Genomic DNA, 6475 nt, shown 5'->3' with positions numbered 1-6475 from the left:
CCTGCCTATAGCCTTAGTAATCCTGAAGACATTGATTTAGCTTGTTCAGGTGAGGTTTTTCTTCAGGGTTGGAGCTGAACTCTGCAGGACTGCGGCTCTCTAGGCCCGAACTTGCCTACCTCTGCTCTGGACCCTTACATCTGGGACATAACAATATTATAATTTGCACAAACCATGAGCATTCCTTCTGCAAGTTGATCTATATTCAATCATATTATCTGTAGTTAATATAGTTTTGAAAATGCAAGACTATCCCACAGTGCAAAATATGAACGAACGGGCTATAATGTGCAGTGCACTCCTACTGTGGCTAAAAACCTTTTAACCACAGCACACAGTAATTAGCCTAATTGTTAGTAGTTCGGTGACATGTTTAACAAGAACTAGCTTTAGAATTCTCAGTATGCACACAGTTTCTGAAGGCATATGCAGATTCAATTAATGGCTAACATACAGTGCTACATCAAAACCAAACTGAAATGCCAAAAGTCTGAAAGTTATTTTATATTCATATTTTCATATTTTTTGTTGAATAATTTGATATTTTGATAAATCCAATTATTACGAATCTAATGGTACTAAATTCATAATTGAATAACATGATTTCAACAAAAAAAGATTGAACTATCACACTCTTAAGCCATGTGCTCCATACACAAGTGTAATTTTATTATAATTTATATAGTTTTTATTAATATAAAGAATTATAGTATTTTTTTTATTTTATGTTTTCATTTTAATTTCCGTTAAAGTTTTAGTAATTTTGCTGTATTTTAGTCTATTTTATCTATTTATTTTAAATATGTATGTCTGTATAGATTTAATTATTTAATCAATTATTAATTTGTTTTTTGTTTTATTGCTTTAACTTAGAATAAGCAAAAATAAGAAATGTTGTCTTGGCAACAAACTGAAATAAAATAAGTTTAGTGTTTTAGTATAGTTTTTTTTTTTACACAGTCAGTTAATGTTTATTTAATTTAAATTAATGATTTTTTTTTTATGGCTTTAGTTTTAGTTAATAATAAACCTGATACCTATCCACACAACCCAAATCATGATTGTGGATCTCAATTAGGTGTAAAGGAGATGCTACAAGACTAGAATCTGAATCACAGCATTAAAAAACAGGATTCAAAACAGTTCTTCCTCCAAGCAATCTGCATTATAAACAGAAAGAGAATAATTACCTCATACATTACATTTTTTTCTATGCATTCAACTTTGCTCATATAGTGCACACTCTCCTGCTGTTTTCACCATGATCTTTCTTTTGATTATTATACATGGATTTTTTTTCTTATTTTCATTATGATACCCTGAAGGCTTTGCCTGGCCTCTAGCACAGCTTGCACAATATCAGTTTTTTGCATCTGTCAATTCGTTGTTTACATAATTTTCTACTGCTGTTGGTACAAAAGCCTGTTGTTGTTTTTTGCAGTTGAGCAAGTCTATAATAACACAAGCGCATCCCAATTCACACACAGCCACACATGGCAAATAAATAATCTTCAATTTCAATCTGACACTTTCAGTCAATGAACATCCTGGGAAACAAATCTGACCTGATGGCACATCTGTTAGGTGTGTCTGAAATGACACACAGCCTAGTGTTTTTGTGCAAGCTTCAAGCCCTTTCGAGCCGTGTGATTTTTTTCACAATGACGCACATACGTTGAATCACTATGCGGAGGCTTATCACGTTGCTCTGTATGAGCGTATTCACCCAGCCCATGCACACTGACACACATTTTTAATAGGTGCCCCTTTTATTTTGAAGCATCAAATGACACATTGTTATTGTGTACATGTCAGACTGATTCCCCAATAACAAAAATAAAGGCTAGTGACAACGGTAATGCTCAAAACTGAATTATAATAAAGCTGTGTCACGATTATCTCTCTTAGTCTCTCACTGATGAAGACGACTAAAGATAAAAGACATTCAATTGACAAAAACAGACACTGCACACACACACAAAAGAATAATGATTAAAAGCCTTAAAAGGGAAGTAGACTCAAATAATTTGGTGTTATTGTAGCTCAGATGTGTGCTTGTGTATCATTAGTGTGTGAGGCATGATCGTTTGCTCTTTTGCATTGCATAAATGATGGCATTGATTGTATTTAACAAGGGACAAGACATATGAATGATGGTTTAGTGAGAATGATTAAGCTTGTTTGCCATTATGTCACAGACATGATCTTATTCTGCAGTTATTATGCAATCAATGTGTTTGCTACACACTGACAGGTCTTGCAGTGCAGATAAATAGCGGTTTAGAGATGCTTTACACCGTGTGAAAATGACTGGATGTAAAGGAGCTTATTGCACAACCTCAGCAGAATATTGTCTCACTAGATCTGAAGAGCTGGAGGATTTGTCGATTTCTCACCTCTGAACCCATGACAGCGGTCCAGTGATGAGCACACACAAGGACATGCTGCCTAATTAAGCCAGTCATTTACTGACCCAAGGTACAGGAGTGCAATTAGCCAATGAATGGGGTCTATTCTCTGCTAGTTCGAAATGTCACTATCATTATCTCTGTTGTCATAAGCCGCAAAGCAATACAAGAAGCAGATACAGATAGTGCATTTGTTAAAAAAAACGTGTGTGTGAGTGTGGAAAGAGAGGAGCTTTGATTTCCTGTCACTGAACATCACAGGGATGCAACAGTAATGGTCACATATTAGAACAGTTTGTTTGCACAGAGTAGCCAACATGAATAGATACTTAAAGAGGAAGCAACGGGTGATATCCAGTCACTGACTGAAACACTGTTAAAAATAGGCTATAAATATATAATAACAGATTCTCAAGCACTACATTGTTGTCTGACACCTGAGCAGAAAGTCTATTTACTGAAAACCATCGGTTACCAAATTGTGGGTTGAAGAGTGTGAATAACGGGCCAGTCAGACAGAATTTGTTCTTGACGTTTAAAAATGTGTGAGGCAATGCTGAGAAATGAAAAAGGACAAAGGGCCTTGAAGCACATTTTTAAACCTTGAAGAATTTGAAAAGCAGTGAGATGTAACGCAACAGTCAAAAACATCCATCAAATTCATGTTTACAAAGAAAAACAATGAAAAGGCAGTGCAGCAGAACAGTCTTGTGAATCGGTCAGAAAGATGTGATCACAAGATAGACAATCTGCCTAAAATACTGTACATTGAACGCTTCAAAGTTGTTATATTAAATATTGTAGTTTGGATTAATATTTCATTTGAATAGGCTGGCTGGGTTCAAATGTTTATTAAAATGTGACCCTGGACAACAAAACCAGTCATAAGGGTAAATTTTTCGAAATTGAGATTTAATAAGAATAAATAAGCTTTCCATTGATGTATGGTTTGTTAGGATAGGACAATATTTGGTCGAGATAAAACGATTTGAAAATCTGGAATCTGAGGGAAGCTCTTAGCAATGCATATTACAAATCAAAAATTAAGTTTTTATATACAGCGGGGCAAAAAAGTATTTAGTCAGCCACCAATTGTGCAAGTTCTCCCACTTAAAAAGATGAGAGAGGCCTGTAATTTTCATCATAGACTTTGATAAATATTTTATCTTGACTTGGGCATTCGGAAACAAAGCCCAACTATCTCTTTACAAATCTGGGATCATATATATATATATATATATAAAGGCATGTTAGAACTATAAAAAAATATACGTTTTTATTCTTAATTAACAAGTTTGTTGGTGGGTAATCTTGTACTTACACATTTCACACAAGTGTGTCGCAGATCACAGCAGTATTTCCTTGCACTGCTTCCTCAAGAGCTTCACGGTGCATTCAGAAAAAATAACAAAGAACACCACCTATAGTTTAATTAATGAACATATAGAAGTGTTTTCATAATGAATTGTTCACAGTGACTTACAAGTTGCCGGTTTGAATCCATCTGTCAAATCATTCACTGAATGAATTGAATCTGAAAGAACAGCTAATGAATCAACATTTGACTCACTCACTGACCTGCAAGATCCAGGCTGTACCACTGAAAAAGTGGTACAGGAAAATTGATAAATAGGCAGCTAATGTAATACTAGCACAAGGGGAATAAATGATTAAAAGAAAAAAATGCATTCCCCCCTCATATTTCACCCTAAAAAGATTTGATTGATTATACCTATCTAGGTCTTAGGATGAAAAATTTGAACTTACATTGGCCCTCTCTGTGAGAGTTGAATATCCTGCAGAAAAACACAACCAAACAAAACTTCTGTAATTCTATATCAGGCATGTGATTTACAGCTATGCAGCTTTATGTTTGGTTTCTTTAAAGGGGTCATATGATGTTGCTAAAAAGAACATTATTTTGTGTATTTGGTGTAATGAAATGTTTTTGTGGTTTAAGGTTAAAAAAACACATTATTTTCCACATACTGTACATTATTGTTTCTCCTCTATGCCCCACCTTTCTGAAACGCGTCGATTGTTTCAAAGCTCATCGGTCTGAAAAGCGAGGTGTGCTCTGATTGGCCAGCTATCCAGTGCGTTATGATTGGCCAAATTCCTCAAGCGTGTGACGGAAATGTTACGCCCCTCACCATACTGTGATGATGCCCTGTCAGGCCGGAGTGATGATTCAAAAACATGAAAACCCATTATAAACGAGGCATCCGTTGCAGCCAGTGGGGACATAATTATGGATTATAATGACTTATACTGTCTTTTTACGCATTGCGTTAAATCACGCCATGTAAACATAACACATGTCTGCACTTGTGATCGGAGAAATGACAAACTACAAACGCTACTCTACACTGCCAAAAACTCGCGTTTGAATCATCAGTGGCAAATTCTTTAAATATAAAAAATTTACTTACAGTCTGTGAGTCAGAACAGCCGGCATTGTAGTCTACTCTCCCAGGATCAGGAAACGGTCCTCCATAAAATGTGCTGCACACATCTGAATATTTGGGTTGAAGTGTTCTGGAACAGTGTTGTAAATACAACTTAACCACTGATTTCTAGTCGTGTCCATTTTTGGAAGGCCACACAAAGTAGTTTCGCTTTCACAACGAAACACAGCGTCACACACAATGGCCTTGAGTGAGTGGCAGCGGCCTAGAGTGAGCAGAGGTCGGGGGCTAGAGTGAGGAACTGCCGGAGGGCTATAGTGAGCAGAGGCCGGTGGGCTTGAGAGCGATGCTGTCGGCGGATTCGACGAAGGAGCGTCCGGCGGGCTTGCGGCAACCACATGTGACGACCCCGGGCTGGTCCGGTGATCCACAGCGTGAAGTTGTAGTATTTCCTCAGCGACCAGCACAGATCAGCTCTAGGCATGACGAAGCAGATATCGTCCTCTTTTGGAAGACCAAACAAAGTAGTTTTGCTTTCACAACGAAGCACACAGTGTCTTCACGACATGGCAGTGGCGGCAACAATACTACAGCGAGAATAAAAGTTACGCCTTCTTTCTTTACGTGAACATTTGGGCGGCGTTATGCAAATCTTCCCACATCGTGACGTATATGTGGGGGCGTGTTAGAATGAGCCGTTTAAGGTAGGTGTGGCTGACTCTTAACTTTTATAAAGAATATCTCTTCGGATTTGAGACTTTAGTCTTTGCAACTTTACAAATCTTCTTTGTACACCAAGAGCTTGTAACACTCCAAAGAGAAAGGAAAAATTTAAATCGCATCATATGACCCCTTTAAAGCATTTACCAGTCAGTTTAATATAACCATTCTATGTGCCCAATGGCCTTGCTCATACTTTTGTGATATTACAATACACGCTATTAAATCTGCCGCTGTTGAAAATAAAGGCAGACTCTTAAATTGAGTTCAATACTGTGCGAATACAAATATACAAATTATCTAGTGAGGATCAAGGTCCAACATCAGCCTTTGGTCCTCTTAATTCAAATGCTTTAGGCTGGTCTTCGATTCATGCTATAGTCAAGGGAACAGGCATAATTTATATAAATTTTTACTCTCTGTCATTCTCCGGTCACCTTTAATCAGCTTTGTGTTTTCAGAAACTGTATTGGACTGTAACTGAAAGACAGCCAGATTGGAAACAGCAATCTTCATACATGACTTTTTTGCATGCTTGATGTTCTCTAGTAGTGTTTAGTGATGAATATTTCAACCATTTGGCTGATGGACGTTTTGTCACATCTCCTCCCACACTGTCCACCCTTTTAAGAATAACCAAATTACATGATTAAGCAAACAAACTATGCTAAAATCCAGGCAGTCCTTAAAAGAGCAGGGTCGCACAGTGTCAGGTGAGATCTGAAAGTTGATCTATTTTAAGTTTAAAACTAATTCAGTGCTTGTGAAGCATGGTTTCTTTGTCCACCCAATGCATTTATTCTGCTATAACTGTCTGTCATTATGGTAATGGTTTTAGACAGAATAAAGAGGATGAATAATGCAAAAATAAATCTGTGATGAATATGAGTGAATATGAATATGAACTAGGAATAAGGGTCTTGATCTTCTGTGTTGCAC

Source organism: Sinocyclocheilus grahami, unplaced genomic scaffold (assembly GCF_001515645.1).
Source record: "Sinocyclocheilus grahami isolate Dianchi unplaced genomic scaffold, SAMN03320097.WGS_v1.1 scaffold37.1, whole genome shotgun sequence".
NCBI lineage: Eukaryota > Metazoa > Chordata > Actinopteri > Cypriniformes > Cyprinidae > Sinocyclocheilus > Sinocyclocheilus grahami.
This window is presented reverse-complemented; position numbering follows the sequence as displayed.